This window comes from Salvia hispanica, chromosome 2 (assembly GCF_029641045.1).
Source record: "Salvia hispanica isolate PSC_SH4W2 chromosome 2, Shi_PSC_v1, whole genome shotgun sequence".
NCBI classification, from domain to species: Eukaryota; Viridiplantae; Streptophyta; class Magnoliopsida; order Lamiales; family Lamiaceae; genus Salvia; species Salvia hispanica.
This window is the reverse complement of record NC_142693.1, coordinates 20,607,501-20,626,643: the sequence shown is the minus strand read 5'-3', so window position 1 is coordinate 20,626,643 and position 19,143 is coordinate 20,607,501. Positions and strand designations below refer to the sequence as shown.

General features: G+C 35.5%; 2 pseudogenes; both read left to right on the top strand.

The window, feature by feature from the left end:
• The first annotated feature begins 3,389 nt into the window (after window positions 1-3,389).
• LOC125200809 (polyphenol oxidase I, chloroplastic pseudogene) lies at window positions 3,390-5,452 on the top strand (annotated as a pseudogene).
• Window positions 5,453-15,380: 9,928 nt separating this feature from the next.
• Window positions 15,381-17,287, top strand: LOC125200810 (polyphenol oxidase I, chloroplastic pseudogene; annotated as a pseudogene).
• Window positions 17,288-19,143: the final 1,856 nt, after the last annotated feature.

The window sequence follows — 19,143 nt, the reverse complement described above, 5'->3', positions numbered from 1 at the left end:
ATGGAAAATATATTTTGTGATACTCGTGATATTCTCTTATAACTGCTTAAAACTCGAGTTCACTTGGTGAGGGTGTCATAACTTATAAAATGTTTTGGCAATGAGCTCACTGAGTATTTCAAAATATTCAGTCTTGCATGTGTTTTCCTTATGTGCAGGTTGAACGATGACGAGCGGTGGCGGGTGTTGAGCATGATAACTAATTAAGATGGATATTTTGAACTTCAAGCGTAGTTGTGTATTCATACATAGCTGCCCTTTCTCTTGGTCGTTTTCCGCTGAAATTACTTTGAAACACTTATGATTATTTTGGATATTTTGCACTCTCCTTTCGGTTTAGAGGCCTTAGACTATCTTGTGGTTTTTATCTTGGAAGCTATGTCATACTCTTGAGATTTTTTATCGTAATATATGATACCTTCCTTTTTCTTATTTAAGCTTCTAGGTTAAGTTGTTGTTTTAATGCTCTGATAGTTCCTTTAAATCTTTGGTCAAAACTCTTTAAATGAAACTCTAGCCTATGTTGAATTCTTTGAGTCCGTTTTGGTAGCAGTCGCCGCATTTATTGTACCCTAAGAAGGCGGGCTGTTACATTTTATTTGTTGGGCCAGGAGCTATTTATTTTGGGCTATCTTTCTTGCATGTTTTTATTTTCATGCCTTCATTAAGTAGCCTTCAAACCTAATGCTCCATTCTCTGCCAAATAGCATTTTTTTCATGCAGATATTCAATATATAATGCAAATAGTGATCAATTCAAAGTGACGAAAACTAGCCTATCAACACGAAATTTTCCCCACACATATTTTCTATCATTTTAAGTTATAGATTCTAATCACTCAAAATTAATTATTTTAATTTTGTATCAAAAAGAAATATCTCAAATAATAACAATAAACAGAGAGTAGTGAAGATGATGGCCCAATTTTCTTGGGGCTTCGGTGCACTTCGATCGTAAAAAAGAATTAGAAAACCCCACAGTTTAAGAAAACAGTATCAAACGAGCATATATTTTCTGCCCAATGAGAATTAATAAATAAATAAATACTCCCCCCGTCCCAGATAATTCGTCCCATTTTTCCAATTCGGTTCGTCCCACATAATTTGTCCCATTTCACTTTTGTCATTTTTGGTAGTGGACTCTATATTCCACAAACTCATTCCTACTCACATTTTATTATAAAACTAATATATAAAGATAGGATCCACATTCCACTAACTTTTTCAACCCACTTTTCATTACAATTCTTAAAACACGTGTCCGGTCAAAGTGACCCGAATTATCCGGAACGGAGGGAGTACTATATCAATTAATATGAGAGGTTCCAAGAAACGAGGATTTATATGTAGATATAGAAGTAAGGGACTTAATACATTATTTGCATTTAATAGTATCCTATTATAATAAATACCATTGGTCCCCTTGATAGATATGGTCATCAAAAACAAAGTCAACACATTTATAAAGAAATTTATAACACAACTGATGAGAACATTGCTTATAAAGTATGCTAGAATTCCTATTTTTATTCAATATTAAACCAGGCATGGTGCACATGGTATTTCTTCTAGTGGATATTATTAAATATCTATCTTTAATTATTTATTCAAAGTGCACCAATACTATGCCATGGACCATGCCCAAATACACACAATATTCAATTATATGTTTTCTTTTTTATTTTCTTATAAACCATCGCATTAATTATACAAAAATATCTTCTTTATCGCAACGTCAATTTTGTTTGACCAAAAGATGTTTATATAATTATAAAGTTGCTCCAAAGAAATATACTTAATATTTACCAGTATATATTTTCTTACTGCTAATTATTAATAAATAATAGTCTTATTTTCAATTTTGGTTCGTTTCATAAAATTAGTCTTATTTTTTATTTTAGTTCCTCTAGTAAAATTATTCTTATTTACTTAAAACTTTTCATTATTTTTCTCTCTGTATTATATTTACTTCTCTCTAATTTTTCTCTTACGTACTAGATATATAAAATGTAAATGAAAATGTTAACGGTGGATATTAAAAGAGAGAGGGCCAGCCATTCAGTAGGCGTGACAGGAAGAAATAATTGGGAGTACTATTATTGAATAATCGGACGTTGTATTATTGTCAATAATGCACATCCATTTGGAAAAATAATAAAAGTATAGTATTATAAAAAAAAATGATGGTGCAAGGTCCAGAGGCAGAGAGAAAATATTAAACACATGATAAATGCTAATGTAGAATAAATAATGCTCTAGATTTTCTCATTTATTTTATTTAAATACACATAAATGAATTACTTGTTTTGGGTGACCCATACTCAAAAATGGATTTGAGTTTGCATAAATGGTTTGGATTAATCTTTTCATTAATAAAATTGTTATTACATCTCATAAAAATAAATTTATTAAATTATTTGTTTGAAGATTCAATAAGGGTTCTGCATTTTTTTTTTCAAAAATATCCAAACTTATTAATTTTTTAAATGAAGGAGAAACGTCCGAATTGTGTTTTCTCATTATTCAATAATACAATAAGTATTTGTTATATATATCCATTGTGCAAATATGCCGTCATGGTGATTTTATATCTATTCACACAAGTGGATGTACCTATCCTTCTACTGAGAAAATTGTATAACTCACCTACCCTTCCAATATGTGCTAGATCACAATTTTGACTTTCTTTTCAGATATAATAAATGTTGTTAACCTCGTTTTTCTAATTAAAAAATTCACATACTTTTTGACTGAGATGAATAATTCAATAATAGCACATGGTTCACACTATATTGCCACGTAATTTTGTCGCTCAACTAGCCAATTGGCCTTTGTCCTTTGTCCTTTGTCCTTTGACCATCGAAAAAGTTAATAGGCTTTTCTACAAAAATATCTACACATTAACAATAAAAAAATTACTAAATTATAAGTATATCTTTTAATCTGTTTACCAAGTGTAAAAATAAGCTATAATAATCAAGATTTCATAATATTGTTTTAATTTACTTTCCAATCCGACCACCTACAATTAAATAATGGTGTTTATATATTAAAATCAAGATAGATCATACTCATATTTCATATCATTTCAGCCCACACCATCCTACCCCATTGTTTAATTTATATTATAATGAAGATAAATAATATTCAAAATCAATTGACCTCATTTAGTCCACCATTAAATTAACTAATCCAATCTTTGAATCAAATTTTTATTCAATGCTTCAGATATATATTACTCACAAGTCACAAGTGAATTTGTTAGCCCTTAATCTCCGAATAATCACACTCTATCTATCTCTCATCTCTTTAGAGCCATGACATGTTGTAAAGTTCTCAAAATCAAACTTGCAATTTGCACACAAAAGGTCACCGGAAAAAACAACCTGTCAGAAAAGGTTAATCGAAATTATGAGAAATACATTCACAATTAGACTTATGTGACAAGTGGAGTGGTGTGAAAACAATAATAGTACAATTTCATGAACACTGCATTTATAAAGACATGCCTCCATACCTATGTAAATCACCAAACCATGGCTTCCCTTCAATCCTCCTTCACATTGCTCTCCTCCGCCCCGAAACCCCGCAGCTCCCGCCTCCCGGGCCGGAGCCACAGCTCTCAAATCTCATGTAGCGGCGATGGAGGCGGCGGCATAGACCGCCGCAACATACTCCTAGGCCTGGGAGGCCTGTATGGCGCGGGCAGCAGCCTCGGCCGCCAGGCCGAGGCTGCCCCGATCCTGCCTCCCGACCTGAGCACCTGTGACCCCACAGGTGCCACCACCACCCGCCGCGTGGGCGACAAGCAGGAGGTCGTGAAGCTCGACGTCAACTGCTGCCCGCCCTTCACGGACAAGCAGGGAGACTACAAGCTCCCTGTCTTCACAAAGCTCAGGCGGAGGCAGTCTGCCCACCGCCTGAGCCCTGCAAACCTTGCTAAATACAAGAAAGCGATGGCGAAAATGCGGGAGCTCGACGTGACCGACCCGGATGACCCCAGGGGCTTCACGCAGCAAGCGAACATCCACTGCGCTTATTGCAACGGCCCCTACGACCAGGTCGGCTTCCCCGGGATCGACCTACAAGTCCACAACTCATGGACTTTCTTCCCTTTCCATAGATGGTACTTATATTTCTATGAAAGAATTTTAGGTGAACTCATTGGAGATCCCACCTTTGCCTTGCCTTACTGGAACTGGGACAACCCCAGGGGCATGAGCATGCCCCTGGCGTTCGACGACCCGTCCTCGCCTCTATATGACGAGGATAGGAACCAGGACCACCGCCGCCCAGCCGTGGTGGACCTGGCCCTGAACAGCGGCATAACCGACCCCGTCCAGCTCATATCCAACAACTTGGCACTCATGTACAAGGAAATGGTCAGCGACGTCGAAACTGCCGTTGACTTTTTGGGGACCGAGTACCGAGCAGGCGACGATCCCCATGCCTTCGCCCTGGGAGGGACTTCCGAGCGTGGCTCTCACACTGGGATCCACGCTTGGGTTGGAGACCCAAGAAACGACCTCAAAGAGGATATGGGAAACTTCTACTCGGCCGGGCGGGACCCGATGTTCTACAGCCATCATGCAAACGTCGACAGAATGTGGACGATCTGGGACAAAATCCCGGCGAGCTACTCGAAAAAGATCGACGACGACGACTTCAAGAACTCGTCCTTCATGTTCTACGACGAGAAGAAGAACCTCGTCCGGGTCAAGGTATCAGACTGCTTGGATCACAGGAAGCTCGGGTACGAGTACGAATACAGCGACACGCCATGGATCAACTCGAGGCCGCCTCAGAGGGCCGTCCCGGCCAACCTCAAGGAGCTCGCGAAGGGCATTCCGACCGCGGACAAAGTCTTCCCTCTCAAGCTAGTGAAAACAGTCAAGTTTCTGGTGCCGAAGCCGGCTAAAGGCAAGGCGGACGAGGCGCTGGTGCTGGAGAATATCGTTACGGATAACAGCAAGCTCATCAAGTTTGACGTGTTCATCAACGATGAAGACGACAAGCCTGATGAGCTTGACAGGGCGGAGTATGTCGGGTCGTTTACGCAGCTGCCGCACAGGGTTAAGGGGAAGGAGAGTGTGAACAACCTTCGGTTGAATTTGAGGGAAGTGTACGAGAACATCAACATTGCTGACGATGATGCTGTTGTTATCACCATTGTTCCGCTGATCAGCGGCGACGCGGTCACCATTGGTGGTATTAAGATCATTCGCCGCCGGCCGCGTAAGTAGTCTGTTGTTGGTTGAGATTTGTCGAATTTGCTCTGTTTTTTTCGGTGTGTTTTTGTGTGAGAATAAGCCTTTGGTTTGAGGGATCACTGTGTTTATGCATCTTTAAATCCTCTGTATCTAATGCAGAGTGTATTATTATGTAACCTCTGTTTTCAGAAACTTTTACTTAGTTTCTGTTATGAATAAATATGCTATTTCGTGATGTGTCAACATGAATATAATCGTGTCGTTGACCAAGTATATCGCATGTTTCTGGTTTGAGTGTAGCAGGCTGAATTCGTGTTCAGGTTAAAGATTTTTTTCCCTAAAAAGTTGTATTCGGGTTATACATTAGCTAGTGTAATTGTTATCAGATCAACTTGATTACAGCCCGACCCACAAATCATATCTAGAGAGTATCTCAAAATGTATGCATCCCTATCTTAAAAAATGTACTCTCTCCGTCCCAAGGAAGATGACCCCTTCCTTGTGTGGCACGGAGTTTTATGCAGTTTTATTTTGTGTATTATATAGAGAGTAAGGTAAGAGAGAATAAATAAAGTAGAGATAAATTGGTTTCTATTTATAGAAATAGATCATCTTGGATTTGACAAACCAAAAAGAAAAGTGAGTCATCTTTAGTGGGACGGAGGGATTACAAAACATAGTAGTTACATCCAGTGGCGGAACCAGAAATAGAAAAAAGCCGGTGCTGAAATATAAAAAATAATAATATTAAAATAATTTAATATTTAATAATACCTATAAACTTTTACAAAAGTTAAATAGATTAACATTTTCTCAAGTAAAACTATACACCAAAATTCTAAGACAATTTGATAACAAATTTTTTGATATAAATTTTCACCATAAAATTATAAAGATAAATTTATTTTATAAATATTTCTCCCCATTTTCTGATATGAAACCATATCCCCTAAACTCATACTCTCATTAGCAATTGATATTAAAAAAATTACTCCCTTCGTCCCGCTTTAGCAGTCTTATTGACTTTTTTGTCTTCTTTTTGTAAAAATGATAAAAAATAGTTAAAAATGTGAAATGGTAAATTAAGAGAGAGAATAATATAGAGAAGAGTCTTATCTACATTATTGTGTCTCTTACTTTACCATTACTCCACTTTAACTATTTTTTATTATTTTTACAAAAAGATGACAAAAAAGTCAATGAAACTGTTAAAGCGGGACGAAGGAAGTAAAAAATAAAGTAAACTGATCAAAATAAAGAGAACACCATCTATTACTGTGTAATACAAATAATAGATAGAGGAACTAAATTCATGCACCAAGCGTACATGAAATAAAATTGATAATAGGAGGAAAAAAGAATTAAATAAATGACTTAGAGTTATAAAACTAATGACTATCGATTTATCTATAGTGAGGGATATTTGGTCAGGAATTAAATAAGAGTACTAATAGCTTCTAATACCAAAGGCCCAATTGATTTTATTATACATTCCAGCCCAATAGCAAAACCTAAGTCTGTAAGTTCATCTTCTTCCTTAAGCAATCTAACGGATTCTGCAACTGGGCGGCGCCCTTACAATTTCCGGTGGTAATAATGATCAGGAACCAGCAAGCCCCCGCTCCAGCGGGGGCTTGGCCTATGCTGGTTCCGCCACTGGTTACATCGTTATCTTCTTAGGAGATGTTCGGTTGCCAAAATTAAATCTCATGATTAAATATGTATCATGTTTGGTTCATAAGATTGAACACTACAACTTAATCCTAGATGAATAGTCTTATGATAATTAGTCATAGCCTCCCCCTCCAACTAAAATAATTCTACAACTTAATTGTAAATGAATAGTCTCATAATATTATTCATGGCAACCGAATGCCACCTTAGAAATTTCTTTAGACTGATAGAAACACAAAAGCAATTCATAGCAAAAAAAATGAGTATAAATATCTTAACAACAACATCTACAAATACCGAAAATTGAAATCCATAACAATACCCCGATGAGGTCATTTTTGGATATTAGTCTATTTATTATGAAGGCCCAATTTTCTTGGAACTTCGGCCCACTTCAGTCTTAAGAATGAATTATAAAACCCCAAGCTTATATAAGAAAATAATAATATCAAACAACAATGGAGGCCCAATGAGGATTCTATCCTTCTGTGGGCAATAGGTATTGGGTACATTTATAATTGTTTATAAATAAAAATTATTTTTATTTTAGTATATTTTTTCCATCCTTTAAAAATGAAGACATTTTTCTTTTCTATTTATCACACAAAAATAGTTTATTTCTATTTGTGGAAAGTTATTCCCAACTCATTATCCATATACATTAATTAATTTAGAATATATACCACTAGCACCCATCATCACACTATAATAATATGAGTCTCACTATGCACTAACACTATTTAACTACATTGTCAATCTCTCTTACTTTGCTAATTATGCATTAGTTTTCGTACCATCCCAAATGTTCATATTTTTACGGGACGACGAGAGTACCTCTTAATATTAAAAAAGAAAATTACTTAAAAAAAATTCTAATAAGGTTTGACTCATTCTTCACTAACAATACTTCAATCATTTTTCTCTTTATAATTGTACATTAAAACTCGTGTCATTTCAAATATTTCTATTTTTAAAAAAAGATAGAGGTAGTATGATTGAAATATTACACTCTCTTTGTCTTGAGAGATCTCTAAGGGAAAAAGATAAATTGAGAATGTATATTTCTCATTTACATTCTTAAAAATGTAATTATACCTTTTCAAAAAGTAAGACTCCAAGGAAAGAAGGTAAACCAAAAATGCAAACAAAAATAACTAGAGTAACTTTTTACCCTTTGTATAAAAAAGAGGTAAATATATCTTCTCATAATGAAAAAATGTATAATACCTCCTCATATACCCCTTTCATTGGAACATGAAATTTTATGAAGAAGAGGTAAATATGGCAGTTATTTCCTTTTTACCTATTCATTCATCATTTCCCTTGAGATGCTTTAAGGTAGTTGAGATGTTTCTTTTGGATACAAGAATTATTGTGTTAAAGGTTAGATTTGAGAGAATAAAGTAGGAGAGCGAATAAAGTACTTTCTCCATTCTAAGATAAGTGAGTCATATTACTTTTTGGGATGTCTCACTATAAGTGAGCTATTTCTCTTTTTAGCAAAAATCATTTGTGTTTCTTTATTCTCTACTTCCTTTATTCTCTCTTTACTTCTCTACTTTTTCTCCTCTCATACTTTACTCTCTCCACTGTAACTCATTAAATATCAATTCTTTAAATCTCGTGTCCAAAAGAAATGTTTTGCTTATTTTGGGTGGAGGGAGATAAGATAGAAAGGGAGAGTAAAGTATGAATGAGAGAAAATTTTTTGTCACACAAAGAAATGATTTAATTATCTTGAGACAGACTAAAAAGAATACGACACGACTAGTTTGTGTTGAGGTATTTAAATTAGGGAATTAGTTTTAACCCATGGAATACTACTCTCCTTGTCCCATAATAGCATTTAGATGATTATACTAAATATTATGAGATATTATTTTATTTATTAAGTTTAAAGAGAAAAATACTCCATCCGTCTAAGCTTATTACATTCATCACAAATATATAAAGATGTGTATTAGCATTAGTTTTCTAAAACTTGTCCTCTTCCACACCCTTCAATTATCATAAAAACAATAGAAGAACTTTTCAATTTATAACTTTATTAAATTATCTATAACGACATTTGTGTTAATATCTTTCAAAATTCCCTAATTATATATATATATATATGGATGCACTGAAATGGATATGACTCACACTAGTGGATAATGTAGCTATCCTTCTATATATTGAGAAAAATATGACTCACCTACCCCCTTAAATTCATACCATAAATGTCGTAACCACGTTTATCATATTAAAAAAAATCAGACGTAGTACTTATAACAATGAAAACGATTAATCCATAAGTAGCACATGGCATTGCTACATGAATTTGTCCCTACAGTAAATACCTACATCAAACAAAAATTACTAAATTATAAGAGCATTCACGGGAGTGGCGGAGCCAGAAGTTTTACGAAGGGATGCCCAAATTACCGTTAATAGTATGATTTTTTCGATGCTATGACAAGAGAAGCGCAAAATAACCTCATTTTTTCTTTTCCGACCACTTACAATTGGTGTTTATACTATAAAATCTTAATTATTACTTTTTCCCTTAGTCCCAAAAAGTTTGTCATATTTTTCTATTTCTGTTTTTTCCACAAAATTTATCACATTACACTTTTTACAACTTTTGGTAATGGATCACATATTCCATTAACTCATTCTAACTCAAATTTTATTATAAAACTAATATACAAAAGTAGGACTCACTCTCCACTAACTTTTTCAATTCACTTTCCATTATATTTCCGTTCATTCTCACTCAAGAGTTTAAGAAATGTTCATTCTCACTCAAGAGTTTTAAGAAATGTAATGGAATGTGAGTTGAAAAAGTTAGTGGAGAGTGGGTCCTACTTTTGTATATTAGTTTTATAATAAAATTTGAGTTAGAATGAGTTAATGGAATATGTGATCCACTATTAAACATGACAAAAAGTGAAATGTGACAAATTTAATAGAACAGATAAAAATGGAAAAATAAGACAAAATTTAAGGGACGGAGAGAGTATGACTCACACAATGGATATGACACACACTAGTAGATAATGTAGCAACCCTTCTATTGAGGAAAATATGACTCACCTAGGGATGTCAATACAGCCTGCAACCCATGGTTGGCCCGAATAGTACCCCAAATTTATAGGGCTAGGGTTAAAAATTTCTAGCCGGATAAAATTACAGCACGATTAGACTGCGCTCGATTAACCCGCAACTCGTTAGGGCCAGACCCGAAATCCTATGAGCTGGCCCGAAAAATCGATTAAATTTCTATTATTTTGCCTCATAATTCAATACTTTATAATTTAGATAACTAAAAAAATCACTTTCAATTTTATATTATATATACAGATTATATACTACATTTTCATTAATATAATACTATAGATAAATAAATTAGAAACTTGAAATTTACTAGGAAATATATTTAAACTTCTAAAATATGCTTTTAAATTTCTTAATGTTTATGTTTTATTTTGCCCAAATCTCAAATATTAGTATTTGATCATGTTTAAGTTTGGGTTTAAGCATATATCTCAAATTTACCATAATTAAATGTTTTACATTTTATAAATATAACTTGTTCAAACCCTCCAAGTAACAAAATTATTTAAAAAAAAATTATAAACATAACTAATTTTCATCATTATTTATTGAATTGCTCACATGTTAATTCTATAGGTAGCAACCCGATTAACCTGCCGGGCTAGCCCGAAACCCGAGTTTTTAGGGCTAGGGTTGAACTTTCATAACCTGAAAAAAATTACAACCCAATTAGCTCGCACCCGATTGACTCGCAACTCGAGTAGGTTTGCTCGAAACCCACTGGGCCCACCCCATTGATATCCCTGGACCCACCTACCCCCCATTATGTTTTCGCATCTTAACTTTTTTCCATACCATACACGTTTTTAATATTCACTCCGCTCCTGAAAAGTATAAACATATAGTTCAACACGAATTTTAATGTATTATTAAAAAAATAAGAAAAAAGATAGTAAGAAAAAGTTTTTTAAATATTATTAATAGAGAATGAATCCCATGTTACTGATAAAAGAATTTTTAAAATTAAAAATTTCGTACTTTTAGAAAACAAACAAAAAAAATGAAAGAACTCATTTTTTTTTGTGATGACTGAAACTATTAAAAATATGTCATACATAGTACTTATGAGTTATGACAATGAAAACGATTAATCCATAAGTAGCCAATTGGTTATTGTCCTTTTAATAGTTAAAGGCTTGTCCCTTCAAAATATCCCTACATATATTTAATGCCATCTCCAACTAACTCAAATTTATTTTTCAATGCAATCGTACCAATCATTAATTCTATAGCAACCATTTACATTAAATTAAAACTGAAAATAATATTTCATATTCTTCTACAAACTTTTTTACTTTTTCAATCTTATCTATGTATTTATTTAAATTACATATTATCCTCACAACACTTTATCAATAATTTTCCAACCATAATTAAAAAAATTAATACAATTATTTATATTAAATATATTTATAATAAATATATTAAATATATTATACATGATAGCATGATACATATATATGATTAATTAGCCTATCTCAAATCTAAAAACAGATACATAGTATATGATATTTAATTATCCCAACCCATTAACGATATTCTACTACAAATTTAAATTTAGTTTCCTCTTAATGCAGCACCGATATCTTCTTCCCCTTCTCTTTTTCTATTTTCTCTATGTCTGCATCTCAAAATTTTCTTTGCGAGCTCTTCAACCATCAACAACTCTTCATAAATCAGGTAAGTCTTTGCTTCCATTCGAAAATGCATAAGCATGAGGGATCCAATTGCAATTTTCTGAAACTTCAAAAAGTGAAATATAGTAGCTACGGTACTACTGCATCTTTGGTGCATTACTGTTAAAAAACTGAAAAAAGGATAGTTTGGGATGCGTCATGCAGTATGGTTGGAAGTGAATTCTACCCCGAAGATGGGCTTTGCGTCATCGTTGAGAATCCAACCATTAACATTAAACTCATACCCATGTTTTAGTATATGTTATATCAAATACTCCAACAATTTACACCAAACCAAACCTAAAAAAATATTCTATATTCACTTACTTTTTATACTTTTTCAATCTTACCTACATATTTATTTAAATTATACATTAACCCCACAACACTTTATCAATAATTTGCAGTATAAATTAAATATCATACTATATATAATATCAAAAATTATATAAAAAAATTTTATGCATTACAAAATTAATTTTTAATAAAATAAAAATAAATAAAGGTCAATATGTTACATTTTAAAAAAAAAAGGTAAAATATGCTCAATTAAAAGTGTAAAGGTATCCGTGTGTTGAAGTATGATTGACCAACACCAATCAAATGCATCTCAATTTAAAATTTGAAAGATGTCCATTTTATATTTACATTAATTAGCCCAATACCCAATTAATTTGAAGCGCAGTCAAATACTCTATCCATCCCATGATAACTTATTTTCCTTTTAGTTTATCCCACCCAAGATGATCCAATACTAAAAAATAAAATTCTTTATCTCTATTTTATTCTATTTCTCTTATTTTACTCTCTCTATCTAATATACAAAATAAAACTGCATAAAATCTCGTGCTATTGAAGGAAGATATCATCTTCCTTGGGACAGAGAGAGTACTTAATTTTAAGACTAAATAATAGGCGCCCACTTCCATCGTCTTCTTCGATGCTATTTCTTCCCCAATCTCTATAACTCCATTTGTTCAAGCAACTGATGGCCTTTTCTCCATATACAGGTAATCATCTTCAAATAGAAATGAAAGGAAGGATGTAATTGCAATTTAAAAAAAAAAAGGAGCAGATTTGCGTTTTGCTACAATACTACTCCATCTTTGGGAAGATACTATTCATAAATGCAAAAAAAAGTACTCCCTCCGTCCCGAAGTATTAGACTCACTTCTTTTGGGCACATGATTTAAGGAATTAATATTTAAATAGTTAAAGTGGAGAGAGTAAAGTATGAGAGAGGGAAATGTAGGGGAGAGAAGAGAGAAAAAATTAAGTGGAGAATAAAATAAGATAGATGCTTTTTGCTAAAAAAGCAAATGAGTCTAATATATTGGGACATCCCAAAAGGGAAAGTTGGACTAATACCTTGAGACGGAGGGAGTATTACAATTTGGGATGGGTTTTGGACTATGGTTTGAGATGCCTTTAACAATAAACAAAAATTACTCTCTTCTTTCCATGCTAAGAGCATCCACAATAGAGTGGACACTCTGGCCGGACACTTTTACGTTTTTTATCTATAGCCACTTTTTATTTGTCCACGGCCAAAAAAAAAAGTTTCCGTAGCAATAGTGGACACTTTTATTAGCCACATTTCACTTTATTTTTATTCTTTGTATATTTTATTTCAATTAGAATTTATATTTTAAAATAAGCAAAAAAAAATAATTCAAAATTCAAAATTTAAAAAAAAAAAAAAAAAAAGCAAATCGGCGACCGCCGCGTTTCTCTCTCCTCCGGCTCGTCCTCGCCGCTTTCGGGGTGAAAGTCCTTCTGCCCCACAAAATTCGTCCGCCTCCGGGGCGGACGCGTCCGCCCTCTTCCGTCACAGTAGCCAGCCGCGGCTTAGCCGCGATCGGGGCAGCCGCCGCGCCACCCCTATTGTGGATGCTCTAATAGAATTATTTTTTTATTTTGAGAAGTTTCAAGATAATAGAGTTATTTCTATTTTGAGCAAAAATAATTTCCGCTTACTTTATTCTCTCTTATTTTATTCACCACTCTATTTAATATACTATTCTTAATTTCTATACCGAAAATAAATATCTTTATTAACAAAGAAGAAAGGAATCTTACTTTATTCACCGTCTGCTTGATGTACTATTCTTAATCTTTATATCAAAAGAAGAAGTGTTTCTATTAATATCGAAGAAAGGGAGAGTACTAAATTATTCATTTGGGATGACTCTCTCTGGGCCAAAACATTTATCATGTCATCATTCCTCTCTTTCTTTGTTCCAAGTCACAATTCTTATAATGAATGCTCTCTCCTCATTGGTGAACATTAATTTTCACTATTTATTATTTTAGTTTTATAATTGAAATACGAAACAATATGTAACACGGAAGTTATTCATTAAAAGTATTAAAAATTAGAAATACTTAAAAATTCATATTTAAATATATTTATGCATGGAATATTCATTAATGGGAAATTCCACCCATATAATTTTCGTTAATAAAAGAATTCATTAATGAAAATATAACATAAATAAATGCTTTTTCTCATTTCTTCCTTTCCCTCCACGCCCAAGCGTCGCGGCTCCACTCCTCTCACACTCTGCAAATGCTCTAATACTATCGTTTAATCTTGTGATACTATGCAATAAGTAACAAAAATTACATAGATAAATTATTATTTTAATAAGAAAATTTATATACGTACTTGTGAAATCATGATCTATATCAATAAAAATTGAAATACATTAGCAAAATAACCTCATTTTCTTCTCCAATCCGACCGCCTACGCTTAAATAATTGTATTCATACTATAAAATCTAGATTATTACTTCCTTCCTCCGTCCCAAAAGTTTTCCATATCTGTCCGACCCATAAAATTTGTCACATTTCACTTCTGACCTCTTTTGGTAATGAACTTCATATTCCACTAATTCATTACCACTTACATTTTATTATAAAAACTGATTAAAAGTAAGACCTACATTTCACTAATTTTTTCAACTCACTTTAAATTACATTTCTTATAACTCGTGTCCGATCAAAGTGCGACAAAATTTATGGGACGGAGGGAGTAGTCCATTTCATTTCAACCCACACAATCCCACCCCATTGCTTAATTTATAGTAGTTTAATTATAATCAGGATATATAGTACTCCCTCCGTGCCATAAAAAATATAAGCAATGAGTATGACACGAGAATTAAGACAAAATTGGTAAATTAAGAGACATGAAGAGAATGATATGGTAAATTAAGAGAGATGATGTGAATGGTAGTTAAAGTAATGTTAGTAGATTGTGGACTTACATTATAAATTGATAGTATAATTTTTCAAAAATGGAATGCACATATTCTTGTCGAACTGACGAAAATAGAAAGTGCATGTATTTTTATGGGAACGAAGGAGTAATATTTTAAATCAGTTGACCTCCATTAGTCCACCATTAAAATAACTAATCCAATTTTATAAACAAATTTTTAAATAATGCTTCACATATCCAACGTACATATTTCACCACTGATTTTGTTAGGCTTCAATCTCCCATAATCACTCTCTCTTTCTGTCTCATCACTTTAGAGCCATGACATTTTGTAAAGTCCGCAAAATCAAACTTTCAAATTGCATACAAAATGGTCAATGCAAATAGTATATTCGCAATTAGACATACTACTTGATAAGTGGAGTATACAAACAATAATACGTAGTACAAATTCATGAAAACTACATTACTCTCTATATAAAGACATCCCTCCACACCTAAGGAAATCACCAAACCATGGCTTCCCTTCAATCTTCCTTCATCATGTTCTCCTCCGCCCCAAACCCCCCCAGCTCCCGCTTCCCAGGCCGTCGCCACCGCTCTCAAATCTCATGCAGCGGAGATGGAGGCGGCGGCATTGACCGCCGCAACATACTCCTAGGCCTGGGAGGCATGTATGGTGCGGGCAGCAGCCTCGGCCGCAAGGCCGAGGCCCTCCCGATCCTGCCTCCTGACCTGAGCACCTGCGACCCCACAGGTGCCACCACCACCCGCACTGTGGACAAGCAGGAGGAGGTCGTGAAGCTCGACGTCAACTGCTGCCCGCCCTTCACGGACAAGCAGGGAGACTACAAGCTCCCTGTCTTCACAAAGCTCAGGCGGAGGCAGTCTGCCCACCGCCTGAGCCCTGCAAACCTAGTTAAATACAAGCTAGCAATGTCGAAGATGCGGGAACTAGACGTGACCGACCCGGACGACCCCAGGGGATTCACGCAGCAAGCGAACATCCACTGCGCTTACTGCAACGGCCCCTACGACCAGGTCGGGTACCCCGGGGTCGACCTACAAGTCCACAACTCATGGACTTTCTTCCCTTTCCATAGATGGTACTTATATTTCTATGAAAGGATCTTGGGTGAACTCATTGGAGATCCCACCTTCGCCTTGCCTTACTGGAACTGGGACAACCCCAGGGGCATGACCATGCCCCCGGCCTTCGACGACCCATCCTCGTCTCTCTACGACGAGGACAGGAACCAGGCCCACCGCCGCCCGGCTGTGGTCGACCTGGGCCTGAACAGCGGCATAACCGACCCGGTCCAGCTCATCTCCAACAACTTGTCCCTCATGTACAAGGAAATGGTCAGCGATGTCGAAACCGCCATTGACTTCATGGGGACAGAGTACCGAGCCGGTGACAATCCCCATGCCTTCGCCCTGGGAGGGACTTCCGAGCGTGGATCCCACACTGGGATCCACGCTTGGGTTGGAGACCCGAGAAACGAGTTCAAAGAGGATATGGGAAACTTCTACTCGGCCGGGCGGGACCCGATGTTCTACAGCCATCACGCAAACGTCGACAGAATGTGGACGCTGTGGGATAAAATCCCGGCGAGCTACTCGAAAAAAATCGACGACGACGACTTCAACAACTCGTCCTTCATGTTCTACGACGAGAAGAAGAACCTCGTCCGGGTCAAGACATCAGACTGCTTGGATCACCGGAAGCTCGGATACGAGTACGAATACAGCGACACGCCATGGATCAACTCGAGGCCGCCTCAGAAGAACGTCCCGGCCAACCTCAAGGAGCTCGCGAAAGGGCTCCCGACCGCGGAAAAAGTGTTCCCTCTCAAGCTAGTGAAAACAGTTAAAGTTCTGGTGCCGAAGCCGGCTAAAGGAAAGGGGGACGAGGCGCTGGTGCTAGAGAATATCGTCACGAATAACTCCAAGCTCATCAAGTTTGACGTGTTCATCAACGATGAAGACGACAAGCCTGATGAGCTTGACAGGGCGGAGTATGTCGGGTCGTTTACGCAGCTGCCGCACAGGGTTAAGGGGAAGGAGAGTGTGAACAACCTTCGGTTGAATTTGAGGGAAGTGTATGAGAACATCAACATTGCCGATGATGATGCTGTTGTTATCACCATTGTTCCGCAGATCAGCGGCGACGCGGTCACCATTGGTGGTATTAAGATCATTCGCCGCCGTAAGTAGTCAGTTGATGATTGGGATTTGTCGACTTCACTTTTTTTTTTCCGGTGTGTTTTTGTGTGATCGAATAAGCCTTTTGTTTGAGGCATGAGTGTGTTTTTGCATCTTCAAATTCTCTGTTTCTAATGTATGTTACCTCTGTTATCAGAAACTTTTACTTGGTTTCTGTGATGAATAAATTTGCTATTTCGATAGATTAGTAATGTTATCGTGATGTGTCAACATGAATATAATCGTGTCGTTGACCAATTCATGTTGTGTATATCTCATGTTTCAGGTTTGAGTTCATGTGAACTCGAGTTTTTTTATTAAGAAAAGAATATCATCGAGTATCACCAAAATAATTTCATAGACTCGGCAGTCAAAAAACAATCTCCTCATTTTCTCAACAATCCATAAATCACAACATTTCCATAGTGCGACGAAAGTGTGGCCTCACTATTCGCTCACGAGACTGGCCGACTGGCAAGAATGAATTCCGATCCCAACTGTGCACACTAGCCTGATAGGGTTTGCGGCCCTATTCAGAACCGAATTCGTTTATATAGTCCTATAGCCTATTGGAGCGAACTCACAAACTAGGCATCAGACGCATAACATCATAAAAACAATCACAGGCATGACATAATATTTAAACCGCCCTTATAACACCATAATCATGATTTCAAAACATAAAAGAGTTTAGGAAAATAAAGCCCACCTCGAGTGCTTAATCCGAAATTATATTCTTTTCCTTGCGATCACGATTCACTTGCGAAATATCATCTTTAGAATTTAAAATAATGCATAGATCAACACAAGGAATCAAGTAAATAAATAAAGAAGATGCATGCATCCTAGGCTTCGATTATTTTTATCAATCGGGTTACGAATTTTCCCAACTAGAATCTTACTAATTATTTTGATTAATTTTGGGGCGCCCAAGGCGTCGCGGCGACGCCGGCCGGCCGCGCACGTCCCCAACAATTTTTCGAAGAGATGAATCGAACCACGATGATTTAATCAGCTCCATTCTATTCCCCAATCAATCATTTTAAATCAGCCCAGGGGCTTAAAACACATCGGCCCAACTCAAATTATAAACAACCCACTCAATTATTTTGCCAAAAAAAAAAAACTAAAAAGAATGGGATTAAAAGTAGTAATGCAAAAGAAAAAGTCAAACATATACATGTACAGTACCCTCCCATTCCACTTTTAAACCAAATATCAAAAGAATATTTAAATATTAAAAATAAAAAGGACAAAACTGATTACAGTAGAATTATGGAGAAGTGGCGGTAGGTGTAGATTAGGGTTGGAGAAAAACCGTGATTTGTGGTGTCTTAAATGGGGTAAATAATTGTCATATTGATTGAAGAATTAACAACTGATAGACTGGTTTAAATTTGGAATGAATTTCAGATGGAAGAAGATGAGCGTGGAAAAGGTTTGAGCAGATTTGAAGATTTATTTTTCTGCAGCTGAATTAAAAAAATGATGGAATTTGGGCTCAAGATACAAGGAATTTCCATTGGACTTATACCAAAACGGATTTACATTAATTAATTTGGGCTCACAATCAATTATATTTTATTTAAATTGTGTAGCTCATAGTTTAATTTTTACGAGATGGACTTTTATTATTTATTTAATTTATCAAGTCTAATACGAAATTGAGTCCAATAAATATTTCTCAAGAAAAGGGAATTATTTAAGTTTTCGATTTGTGATTTCATCATCACCAATTCAAACTCGTAAGTTATCTCGCCTTGGCAATAAATCCAAACATTCGAATAATAATTAAATTCACCCTGCATCAATTTTCAAACAGACACGTCATGTAATAAAAAAAGTTGACTCGGTCAACGCACAGTCAAAACTCTAAATTCACTTAGGTAACAAGAATATCAAATAATCATTTCACTCATCATTTAATTTCACGGACTTCAAAGCATTAAATGCAATAGTTTTAGAGTTCAAAAAGTGGACCGTTTTAATATGGGTGCCGGTTTGAACCCAATTTGGTCGAAAACGACCGAGTAAGGCGCGTTCCGGTCGACATCAATAT